At 41.8% G+C, this 13,529-nt stretch overlaps 1 protein-coding gene across 1 annotated transcript in view; it reads left to right on the top strand.

Moving 5' to 3' along the window:
* Window positions 1-2,939: 2,939 nt before the first annotated feature.
* Window positions 2,940-13,529, top strand: part of elf1 (E74-like ETS transcription factor 1) — a 45,954-nt gene continuing 35,364 nt past the window's right edge. Inside the window, 1 exon segment of the mRNA XM_070444253.1 lies at window positions 2,940-3,040. The gene's annotated coding sequence lies outside the window, so the exon portion shown is untranslated.

The raw sequence follows: 13,529 nt of genomic DNA on the forward strand, positions 1-13,529 counted from the left end.
TACCTTTGATACTTAAGTATATTTGAGAAATTACATTTACTTTTGATACTTAAGTATATTTTGAACCAAATACTTTTACACTTTTACTCAAGTAGTATTTTACTGGGTGACTTTCACTTTTAGGAATGGGTACTCTTTCCACCACTGATCCCCCCCATGTCCCTCTGGGATGTGTCTGCTTGACATCATGGAGGAATGACTCACTCTTACAAACTTCTCATATTGAGACTGGGGTTGACTTGACACACACACTTTTACAGGCTCTAAGATTAGATATATAATACTCTGGTAACCTGGCATTTCATTGTCTGAAGTCAAATAAAGTCATTAAGAAGAGGTGGTGTTCTCTCAGTTGTCTAGGGTGAGAGTGGTCCTGGCTGTCAAGGTTTTAGAGGGTATCAGAATGTAAGAGCTGATTTGCTGGTTGTTTAGCTGTTTACCGACAGCTCACTCTTAGTCTTAATCTTTACATCTCTGCTAAAGCTGCAAATAGGAATTCCACCACTTATTTGTGTGATTTCGAACTGAAGTGACTCACCCACAGGAATTATGCCACAATTTTAGTACCTCATGAGCTTACTCAATGCAGTACTATAGATGCATGCAAGTGATTTGTTTGAAGGGGCACTGAAGATCAAATGCAATGTCTTTTGAATTGATTATGTTTCAAATAAATACAAGAAATCTTGTGTATTTTCTCCTAAAAATTTATCAAATTAAGGGGACATAGGACATGTGCTCACTTCAGTTTCCCCCTGTTCTCAGTTTCAATGCCTCTGGATGCATGCAAAAAAAGCCTGGTCCCTCGCCCAAAGACAAGTAGCTTTTTTATAGCATTTGACCCCAAAGCCTGCGAGAAGATTGAGGCCAATGAAGCAGAGTTAAGCTCCTCTTTCTTTAGGCATGCTGACTGTGTGTGTTGCTGACTTGCAGCATGCCTGACGATGGGTGGACACACCAGCCTGCTTGTGTCCAAACCTGTTTTGGTATGTACCGCTCTGAGCAGCCAGGCCCCCACTCCCAGAAGGAGCAAAAGCCTGTGTTCTGATAGCGCTAAACGATTTGAGGACACTATCTCAGTACAGACTTGGTATGCTATAATTTCTGCCTCAAGCAACTACTGGAGAAACAAAAGTATCTTGACTGCATTTTCCTCCTAGTTTTTATAACAGCTGTCTATGGAACCATGGTGGTTCTTAGGGTAAACCTTGCAAACTGGCATGTCTGAAGTATTATCTGTTGGAAAATGCAGAGCAAAGTTTCAAGGTGCCATGGTCTGGTCGTCTGGTGAGGTGAAAAAGCAGGAATCTCACGGTCAACTTTGTTTTCATTCAAGGTTGTTGCTGCATGATTTAGTGTGTGAACTGTGAAGCATGGTGGGTATGTGAACTGTGAAGCATGGTGGGTGTGTGAACTGCGAAGCATTGTGGGTCTGTATACTGTGAAGCATGGTGGGTGTGTGTACTGTGAAGCATGGTGGGTGTGCTGGTATGTGAAGCATGGGTGGGTGTGTGTACTGTGAAGCATGCGGTGTGGTGTGTGTACTGTGAAGCATTGTGTGTGTGTGTACTGTGAAGCATGGTGTTGTGCTGCTGGTATATTTTCATTTTATTCTTGTATCCTCCTGCCGACCTGTGCTGTGACATGTCGTATTGTATGAATGTAAACACATCAGGGGTGGGCGTTTGTGTGTTTGTTTGTGTGTGTGTGTGTGTGTGTGGTGTGTGTGTTGTGTGTGTTGTGGTGTGGTGGTGTGTGTGTGTGTGTGTGTGTGTGTGTGTGTGTGTGTGTGTGTGTGTGTGTGTGTGTGTGTGTGTGTGTGTGTGTGTGTGTGGGTGTGTTTAGACAAGAGTGGGCGGGGGCGGTGGTATTTCACAATCACACATCTGCTACCATGGAGCATAGTTTAAAAAAAGTCCATCTGAGGGCCATTGGACTTGGAATTAGCTTCACAGGGCCATGTCTTAGCAGTAGTTTCCACTTAATTTTGACTTAAAGGGGTACTATGTTAGCGTTTAGGCAGCTGTTGCTTAGGAGATAGAGAGAGGTTTCTGTACAACTTTGGGATGCTGGATGGAGCTGAAAGTGTTTTTTGCTATTCGTGTTTTTTGCTATTCCAGTCTGGTCATGTACCAAATTGTTACCTCACAGCAGCCAAAACAACGGGAGAGTCTTCAAAACAAAGCAATTTAAATATTTCTGAGAGAGGAGAATTGTCAATGCACAGTAAGAGGCAGCTGAACTGAGGCAGAGAGATGCATACTTTCATTGTCTCTGTCTTTTCCATTTCAACCCATTGTGTCACTCAAACACATAAGGTCCTCAAAGCCCAGAGAGAGATGTAACCAGCTAAAAACCACCCAGGCTCACATGACATATGTCAAAACCATTAGATATACAATTAACATCATACATAAACCTCAAACTTTCTTTTGACGTGCCTCGAGAAGCAGGGAACTAATTCTTGGACCAAGGACAAATGTAAAGATTCTTCAACAACAGAGTCATCCGTCTACACCCACATTTTGCAAGCATGTTAGTTCACAACTGGATCCCGTTAATAGCTAATAATTTCACCTCAGTGTGCATGAACCAGGTTGGAGATGGGGTCAATGATGATGAACAAACAACCATCTCCCATGTGAGATTTGCATCGCTGCTCTTCAATATCATTCTGTGTTTTTGATCACAGATGACCAATAGGCGCCTTTCCAGTTTCTGGATTCTAATCATTCTTGCTATTCCGTGAACAGGTAAAATGGCCGAATTTACATTTGAATGAGTAGCCTCTTGTAGCACTCATGTAGCTGCTAGCTTTACTCGAGATATATGGGGGCAGATGTATTTATTTGCCCCTTTCTGCAATTTCCTGTCCTGTTTTCACAAGTCAAATGGCTCTTCCTATCTGTGGCGTGTGGCCTGTTGCCACATAATAGAAACAGATTGCTGGTGGTGGGGATAGTTCTGAAAAATGTTCTCAAGACCACACCATGACTATCATTCAGAATCCATGGTTTGGACGGTGGGCTATTTACCTCAGGTAAGATAGAAAATATTATGTTTGACCAATGCTTTACTGGCAGAACATAGTGACAGGAGCTTGGTTCTTCTTAGAATTGGCGTAAAACCAGTGTAAAAGGGGCTATATTTGGTGGGTGGCAACACCTTGCTCACGAACACATGGGGAAGGAAGGAACGGAAAGGGGTTACCTAGTCAGGTTTCTGTGTGTGTCTATATGTTAGATGTAAGTGTGAGTTTTGGAAGGGCATGTATAGCATATCTAGGTTAACAAGAAGAGGCTCACTGTCACGCTGTGCAATCACACTGTTTTTCATATTTACAATTGAATACGAGCATTTTTAATACACTACCGTTCAAAAGTTTGGGGTCACTTAGAAATTTCCTGCAAAACACCAGTCTCAACGTCAACAGTGAAGAGGCGACTCCGGGATACTGGCATTCTAGGCAGAGTTTCAAAGAAAAAGCCATATCTCTGTCCAGTGTCTGTGTTATTTTGCCCATTTTAATCTTTTCTTTTTATTGACCAGTCTGAGATATGGCTTTTTCTTTGCAACTCTGCCTAAAAGGCCAGCATCCCGGGGGGTCGCATCTTCACTGTTGACGTTGAGACTGGTGTTTTGCGGGTACTATTTAATGAAGCTGCCAGTTGAGGACTTGTGAGGCGTCTGTTTCTCAAACTAGACACTCTAATGTACTTGTCCTCTTGCTCAGTTGTGCACCAGGGCCTCCCACTCCTCTTTATATTCTGGTTAGTGCCAGTTTGCAATGTTCTGTGAAAGGAGTAGGACACAGCGTTGTACAAGATCTTCAGTTTCTTGGCAATTTCTCACATGGAATAGCCTTCATTTCTCAGAACAAGAATAGACTGACGAGTTTCAGAAGAAAGGTCTTTGTTTCTGGCCATTTTGAGCCTGTAATCAAACCCACAAATTCTGATGCTCCAGATACTCAACTAGTCTAAAGAAGGCCAGTTTTATTGCTTCTTTAATCAGTACAACAGTTTTCAGCTGTGCTAACATAATTGCAAAAGGGTTTTCTAATGATCAATTAGCCTTTTAAAATGATCAACTTGGATTAGCTAACACAACGTGCCATTGGAACACAGGAGTGATGGTTGCTGATAATGGGCCTCTGTACAGCTATGTAGATATTCCATTAAAAATCAGCCGTTTCCAGCTACAATCGTCATTTACAACATTAACAATGTCTACACTGTATTTCTGATCAATTTGATGTTATTTTAATGGACAAAAAAATAGCTTTTCTTACAAAAACAAGGACATTTATAAGTGACCCCAAACTTTTGAACGGTAGTGTACATAGAGTGGGGTCTGAAATTATTGATAAAGATGAGCAATAAGGACTGTATAAACGAAATAATCCTGAATGAATCATGAATAAAGATGAGTGGGAAAATTACAGAGGGTCAAAGATCATACCCCAAAGACATGCTAACATCCCGTTATTGTAATGGTGAGAGGTTAGAATGTCTTGGGGGTATGATCTTTGACCCTCACTCATCATTATTCACGATTTATTCAGGATTATCCATAGTCCTGGTAACATCCACATTAATGTAGAAGTGGATGACACAATACAAATGACACAATACATTATTTACCATTTCATTTCTATTGGGCATAAAATTATCTTAAACACAACCAAAACGAACTGAAAATGCATCCAAAAGTTTGTAGCATCACACGTTTGCTGTAATCATTTTGTGCTCGGAATATGGGAACAAATACTAAACTTTTGACTACTTTATTCATAGGAATCTTTAAGAAAAAATGTATTACTTGTTAAACAATATCTCTTTCTCTGAGCAATTGTATTAGAAAATAATATAATTTCCCCCCCAAAATGTTGTATACAATATAGCATAAAAGATTATTTATTTTATACAGTCATTATTGCTCATCTTTATCAAGGTTGTCAATAATTTCAGACCCCACAGTTCCTGAGTTTTGGACTATGTAAGGCCACAGAGGAAGGGTAGAAAAACGTCAAAGACCCACTGAGTTAGTTAGAAGCAAGGAGGGGTAGTTGTGCAAAATAACATTTGACTCTTGCACTGAGAGAGGTTTTCTACTGAATGTGGTTTAACAGACAGGAAGTCGCTGAAACCCAGTGATGCATTTCCTGTCAGCGCAAGCTTCACAGGTCAGTTTGTGGCTGCTGTTTGTTTCTCTTCTCTCAATTATATTTTGTGCCTCTATTTTCAGTTTTCTACTCCCTCTTCTCTCTGTCCTCATGCATGGTATGCTCTGCCATGATAGGGAGGTGTGTGTGTCAATATATTTCCAAAGCATCAGGATACTTGTGTAGGCTACAAGTAAGCTACAATTAGTAATACAAAAAAAACATTCCTAGATTTGAATGATTTAACTCTCACATCCGTATGAAGACTCAATGCAGAAGTCATGTGAATTTTGGTAATCTATGATCAATAAATTAGATTATCATGCTCTAGACTCTACACACACAGCTGATCTGTCTGCTTAAAAAACATGGTAAATTACCATGCAAATGATCATGGTACTCATGTGGCTCTATGCGCTGTGAGGTAGCACTATGAGCTGTGTTGTCACACCAGAGGGCTAGCTATAGCTCTTCAGATTTAACCTTAGCGAGTTAGCACTAGCAGCACCAGTCTGTGTTGCCACACACCACAGAATGCTATAGCTCTTCAGATTTAACCTTAGCGAGTTAGCACTAGCAGCACCAGTCTGTATTGCCACACACCACAGGATCCTATAGCTCTTCAGGGTTGGCCTTAGAAAGTTAGCACTAGCAGCAGCTGTCTGTGAGGGTGCTGCTGCCTGCGACCTTGTCCATATTAGCCCTTCTCTCACTCAGAGCCTGGGGCTGCAGTGGAATAGTACAAGGTTTACGAGAGATCAGATTAAATTCCATCTCTCCCACTGAAAGCCCTGTACTGGAGGTGACCTTTTTCTCTCCATCTTCATTTGGCCGTAGCACACCAGCCCACCTCCCTGTGCATTACTACAACAGACAGACATCACTGTTGGTTTGGATGCAGGTGTTTTGTTTAGAATGACGGCTGCATTATCAACTCGATGTTGTTTAATATCAAACTCAACTGACTCATACAGAACAGAGTAATCAATCCCATATCCCAAACGTCAGGCATACCGAACAGTAACAGCACTGTAGAACTGTGTGTTAATGTAACTCTCAATGCAGCACTGTAGAACTGTGTGTTAATGTAACTCTCAATGCAGCACTGTAGAACTGTGTTGTTAATGTAACTCTCAATGCAGCACTGTAGAACTGTGTGTTATGTAACTCTCAATTGCAGCACTATAGAACTGTGTGTTAATGTAACTCTCAATGCAGCACTGTAGAACTGTGTGTTAATGTAACTCTCAATGCAGCACTGTAGAACTCAGACATATCAGTCCAGATTACATGTTAGATATTGTTGCACTGTCGGAACTAGTAGCACAAGAAGCACAAGCACAAGCTACCCTCGCAATAACATCTGCTTTCCATGTGTATATGACCAATAACATTTAATTTGATTTGAGACATAGCGGCATGTTTTGTTGTTTCGCTTTACTGGCCGCACTCGCCAGCTCAAATCAAGTCAAATCAAATTGTATTTGTCACATGCTTCCTAAACAACAGGTGTAAACTAACAGTGAAGTGCTTACTTACGGGCCCTTTCCAACAATGCAGAGAGAAAAATTGAGAAATAATAGAAAAATAGTAACACAAGGAATAAATACACAATGAGTAACGATAACTTGGCTATATACACAGGGTGCCAGTATGAGTCGATGTGCTGGGGTATGAGGTAATTGAGGTAGATATGTACATACGGGTAGAGGTAAAGCTGGGCGTTGTTAGAGGATGCCTATGTCCTCTGCCTTCATTTCTGGCCATATATCTCACCCGGTATGGCAACTTCTAACCTCCTATTCCCCGATAAAGTTGAAACATGTCAGGACTGTGAGCATTGTACACTACCATGGCCCATGCATGAACATGTGCCGAGCAAAGCAGAGAATACTACTGCCAGTTATTACACACACTGCTGTAGGTTGCTGTGGTGGTGAAAGGACATTGTCTGTGTACACTCTGTTCTCTGGTGCCGAGGCAGCAGCCTCTTGATTGCGGAGGACTGTGACCTTTTCTGCTATGTATAATTCCCAAACAACTGGGCTAGTTTGCCTTGGAAGGCTGTCAATGCTTTGTTCCGCTAACATGGGACATGGTGTGAGGTGTCTTAAAACTTTTTAGCAACTTGCATGTCTAAAAGACTTGATGTTTAATTGTGCATGTTTAATTGTCTGTGACTTATGTCAGATGAGTGGTTAGTTCATTGTCTCCCTCAGTAGGGTTTTGCTGTTGTTGTTAAATGAAGTACATTTCTTAGCCTCTGGTCTGCTGACACCATGTGTTTTATGTCCCTGTTGATGTGCATGAGGCCAGAATCCTCTCAGGCCCGGGACTGGCTATCACAGAGCTCCAGGATTGACTTGACATCAGCCTAATACCACTGAGTCATTTCCCCAACAGGAACCCAGATGATTCCTGCAAAACAGCACTTCTCTGCTGACCACACTTGATGAGCACAAAAATGTGGTGTTGTCCTCGGTTTTTCTGGGGTTTTCTGACAACTTGTACATTGGTATTTTGCTTTGCTCTCAGGTCAGATCTACACTACCAGTCAAAAGTTTTAGAACACCTACTCATTCAAGGTTTTTATTTATTTTTACTATCTTCTACATTGTAGAATAATAGTGAAGACATCAAAACTATGAAATAACACATATGGAATCATGTAGTAACCAAAAAATTGTTAAACAAACAAATCAAAATATTAAATGTTTGAGATTCTTCAAATAGCCACCCTTTGCCTTGATGACAGCTTTGCACACTCTTGGCATTCTCTCAACCAGCTTCACCTGGAATGATTTTCCAACAGTCTTGAAGGAGTTTCCACATATGCTGAGCACTTGTTGGCTGCTTTTCCTTCACTCTGCGGTCCGACTCATCCTAAACCATCTCAATTTGGTTGAGATTGGAGAACTGCCAAAGGGGGCGGAGTTGCAATCTACTGCAGCGACAGCCTGCAGAGTTCTGTCATACTATCCAGGTCTGTGCTCAAACAATTCGAGCTTCTACTTCTAAAAATCCACCTTTCCAGAAACAAGTCTCTCACCGTTCCCGCTTGTTATAGACCACCTTCTGCCCCCAGCTGTGCCCTGGACACCATATGTGAATTGATTGCCCCCCATCTATCTTCAGAGCTCGTACTGTTAGGTGACCTAAACTGGGACATGCTTAATACCCCGGCCGTCCTACAATCTAAGCTAGATGCCCTCAATCTCACACAAATGATCAATGAACCTACCAGGTACAACCCCAAATCTGTAAACACGGGCACCCTCATTGATATCATCCTGACCAACCTGCCCTCTAAATACACCTCAGCTGTCTTCAACCAGAATCTCAGTGATCACTGCGTCATTGCCTGCGTCCATAATGAGTCCGCGGTCAAACGACCACCCCTCGTCACTGTCAAACGGCACTAAAACACTTCAGCGAGCAGGCCTTTCTAATCGACCTGGCCCAGGTGTCCTGGAAGGATATTGACCTCATTCTGTCAGTAGAGGATGCCTTTGTTATTCTTTAAAAGTGCTTTCCTCACCATCTTAAATAAGCATGCCCCATTCAAAAAATGTAAAACGAGGAACAGATATAGCCCTTGGTCCACTCCAGACCTGACTGCCCTTGATCAGCACAAAATCATCATGTGGCGTACTGCATTAGCATCGAATAGCCCCCGCGATATGCAACTTTTCAGGGAAGTTAGGAACCAATATACTCAGGCAGTTAGGAGAGCAAAGGCTAGCTTTTTCAAACAGAAATTTGCATCCTGTAGCACAAACTCCAAAAAGTTCTGGGACACTGTAAAGTCCATAGAGAATAAGAGCCCCTTCCCCCAGCTGCCCACTGCACTGAGGCTAGAAAACACTGTCACCACCGATAAATCCACAATAATTGAGAATTTCAATAAGCATTTTTCTATGGCTGGCCATGCTTTCCACCTGGCTACCCCTACCCTGGTCAACAGCCCGGCACCCCCCCACATCAACTTTCCCAAACCTCCCCCATTTCTCCTTCACCCAAATCCAGACAGCTTGTTCTGAAAGAGTTGCAAAACCTGGACCCCTACAAATCAGCTGGGCTAGACAATCTGGACCCTCTCTTTCTAAAATGATCCGCCGCAATTGTTGCAACCCCTATTACTAGCCTGTTCAACCACTTGTTCGTATTGTCTGAGATCCCCAAAGATTGGAAAGCTGCCATGGTCATCCCCCTCTTCAAAGGGGAGACACTCTAGACCCAAACTGTTACAGACCCACGTCTATCCTACCCTGCCTTTCTAAGGTCTTCGAAAGCCAAGTTAACAAACAGATCACTGACCATTTCGAATCCCACCGTATCTTCTCCGCTATGCAATCTGGTTTCCGAGCTGGTCATGGGTGCACCTCAGCCACGCTCAAGGTCCTAAACGATATCATAACTGCCATCGATAAAAGACAATACCTTGCAGCCGTATTCATCGACCTGGCCAAGGCTTTCGACTCTGTCAATCACCACATTCTTKTTGGCAGACTCAACAGCCTTGGTTTCTCAYATGACTGCCTCYRCTGGTTCWCCAACTACTTCTCAGATAGAGTTCAGTGTGTCAAATCGGAGGGCCTGTTGTCCGGACCTCTGGCAGTCTCTATGGGGGTGCCAGCATAACTAATCTGGACGGTTCTGACTTAGAATATGTGGACAACTACAAATACCTAGGTGTCTGGTTAGACTGTAAACTCTCCTTCCAGACTCACATTAAGCATCTCCAATCCCAAATTAAATCTATTTCGCAACAAACCATCTTTCACTCATGCTGCCTAACATACCCTAGTAAAACTGACTATCCTACCGATCCTTGACTTCGGCGATGTCATTTACAAAATACCGATTAATCGGACGATTTTTTATTTATTTATTTGTAATAATGACAATTACAACAATACTGAATGAACACTTATTTTAACTTAATATAATACATCAATAAAATCAATTTAGCCTCAAATAAATAATGAAACATGTTCAATTTGGTTTAAATAATGCAAAAACAAAGTGTTGGAGAAGAAAGTAAAAGTGCAATATGTGCCATGTAAAAAACGTTTAAGTTCCTTGCTCAGAACATGAGAACATATGAAAGCTGGTGGTTCCTTTTAACATGAGTCTTCAATATTCCCAGGTAAGAAGTTTTAGGTTGTAGTTATTATAGGAATTATAGGACTATTTCTCTCTATACGATTTGTATTTCATATACCTTTGACTATTGGATGTTCTAATAGGCACTTTAGTATTGCCAGTGTAACAGTATCGCTTCCGTCCCTCTCCTCGCCCCTACCTTGGCTCGAACCAGGAACACATCAACAACTTTATCTTGGCCAGGTCGCAGTTGTAAATGAGAACTTGTTCTCAACTAGCCTACCTGGTTAAATAAAGGTGAATTTAAAAATAAATAAATAAATAAAATACAGCCACCCTCGTAGCATCGTTACCCATCGCTCCACAAAAGCCGCGGCTCTTGCCGAGCAAGGGGAACAACTACTCCAAGTCTCAGAGCGAGTGACGCCACCGATTGAAACGCTATTAGCGTGCACCCCGCTAACTAGCTAGCCATTTCACATCGGTTACACCAGCCTAATCTCGGGAGTTGATAGGCTTGAAGTCATAAACAGCTCAATGCTTGAAGCATTGTGAAGAGCTGCTGGCAAACGCACGGAAGTGCTGTTTGAATGAATGCTTATGAGCCTGCTACTGCCTACCATCGCTCAGTCAGACTGCTCTATCAATTATCAAATCATAGACTTAATTATAATATAATAACACACAGAAATACGAGCCTTTGGTCATTAATATGGTAGAATCCGGAAACGATCATTTCGAAAACAAAACGTTTATTCTTTCAGTGAAATACGGAACCGTTCCGTATTTTATCTAAGGGGTGGCATCCGTAAGTCTAAATATTGCTGTTACATTGTACAACCTTCAATGTTATGTCATAATTATGTACAATTCTGGCAAATTAATTACGGTCTTTGTTAGGAATAAATGGACTTCACACAGTTCGCAACGAGCCAGGCGGCCCAAACTGCTGCATATACCCTGACAGTTTGCACGGAACGCAGGAGAAGTGACACAATTTCCCTAATTATAAGAAATTCATGTTAGCAGGCAATATTAACTAAATATGCAGGTTTAGAAATATATACTTGTGAATTGATTTTAAAACATTGATGTTTATGGTTAGGTGCAACGACAGTGCTAAATCATCACCCGGTTGGCGAAGTAGGCTGTGATTCGATGAGAAATTAACAGGCACTGCATCGATTATATGCAACGCAGGACACGCTAGATAAACTAGTAATATCATCAACCATGTGTAGTTAACTAGTGATGATGTGAAGATTGATTGTTTTTTATAAGTTTAACGCTAGCTAGCAACTTACCTTGGCTTCTTGCTGCCCTCGCGTAACAGGTAGTCAGCCTGCCATGCAGGCTCCTCATGGAGTGCAACATAAGGCAGGTGGTTAGAGCGTTGGACTAGTAACCTGAAGGTTGCAAAAACGAATCCCCGAGCTGACAAGGTAAAAATGAACCTGAACAAGGCAGTTAACCCACCGTTCCTAGGCCGTCATTGAAAATAAGAATGTGTTCTTAACTGACTTGCCTAGTTAAATAAAGGTTTAATAAAAGAAATCTCAGCTCACTGGTCACCATAGCAGCACCCACCCGTAGCATGCGCTCCTGCAGGTATATTTAACTGGTCACCCCCAAAGCCTATTCCTCATTTGGCTGCCTTTCCTTCCAGTTCTCTGCTGCCAATGACAGGAATGAATGACTAAAATCACTGAAGCTGGAGACTCATATCTCCCTCACTAACTTTAAGCATCAGCTGTCAGAGCAGCTCACAGATCATTGCACCTGTATATAGCTCATCTGTCAAATGCCCATCCAACTACCTCATCCCCATATTGTTATTTTATTTATTTTACTCCTTTGCACCCCAGTATCTCTACTTGCACATTCATCTTCTGCACATCTATCACTCCTGTGTTTAATTGCTAAATTGTAATTACTTCGACACTATAGCCTATTTATTGCCTTACCTCCCTAATCTTACCTCATTTGCACACACTGTATATAGATTTTTTTCTATTGTGTTATTGACTGTATGTTTGTTTATTCCATGTGTAACTCTATGTTGTTGTTTGTGTCCCACTGCTTTGCTTTATCTTGGCCAGGTTGCAGTTGTAAATGAGAACTTGTTCTCAACTGGCCTACCTGGTTAAATAAAGGTGAAAGAAAAAAATTGTGGAGGCCAGGTCATCTGATGCAGCACTCCATCACTCTCCTTCTTGGTAAAATAGCCCTTACACAGCCAGGAGGTGTGTTGGGTCATTATCCTGTTGAAAAACAAATGAGAGTACCACTAAGCCCAAACCAGATGGGATGACGTATCGCTGCAGAATGCTGTGGTAGCCATGCTGATTTAGTGTGCCTTGAATTCTAAATAAATCACAGACATTGTCACCAGCAAAGCATCCCCACACCATAACACCACCTCCTCCATGATTTACGGTGGGAAATTCACATGCAGAGATCATCCGTTCACCCTCACAGCGTCTCACAAAGACTCGGCAGTTGGAACCAAAAATCTCCAATTTGGACTCCAGACCAAAGGACAGATTTCCACCGGTCTAATGTCCATTGCTTGTGTTTCTTGGCCCAAGCAAGTCTCTTCTTCTTATTGGTGTCCTTTAGGAGTGGTTTCTTTGCAGTAATTTTACCATGAAGGCCTGATTCACACAGTCTCTTTTGAACAGTTTATGTTGAGATGTGTCTGTTACTTGAACTCTGTGAAGCATTTATTTGGGCTGAAATTTCTGAAGCCGGTAACTAATGAACTTATCCTCTGCAGCAGAGGTAACTCTGGGTCTTCCATTCCTGTGGCGGTCCTCATGAGAGCCAGTTTTATCATAGCGCTTTATGGTTTTTGCGACTGCACTTGAAGAAATGTTCAAAGTTCTTGTAATTTTCCGTATTGACTGACCTTCATGTCTTAAAGTAATGATGGACTGTCATTTCTCTTTGCTTATCTTAGCTGTTCCTGCCATAGTATGGATGTGGTCTTTATTTATTTTTTAAATCTATATATATATGTAGGCAATTCAGTTAAGAACAAAATCTTATTTTCAATTACGGCCTAGGAACAGTGGGTTAACTGCCTTGTTCAGTGGCAGAATGACAGATGTTTACCTTGTCAGCTCAGAGATTCGATCTTGCAACCTTTCGGTTATCAGTCCAAAGCTCTAATTACTAGGCTACCTGTTTTGCCCTACCTTGCCACAACACAACGCATTAAAAAGGTCAAACGCATTAAGAAGGAAAGAAATTCCGCAAA

This window comes from Salvelinus sp. IW2-2015, linkage group LG6.2 (genome assembly GCF_002910315.2).
Source record: "Salvelinus sp. IW2-2015 linkage group LG6.2, ASM291031v2, whole genome shotgun sequence".
Lineage (NCBI taxonomy): Eukaryota > Metazoa > Chordata > Actinopteri > Salmoniformes > Salmonidae > Salvelinus > Salvelinus sp. IW2-2015.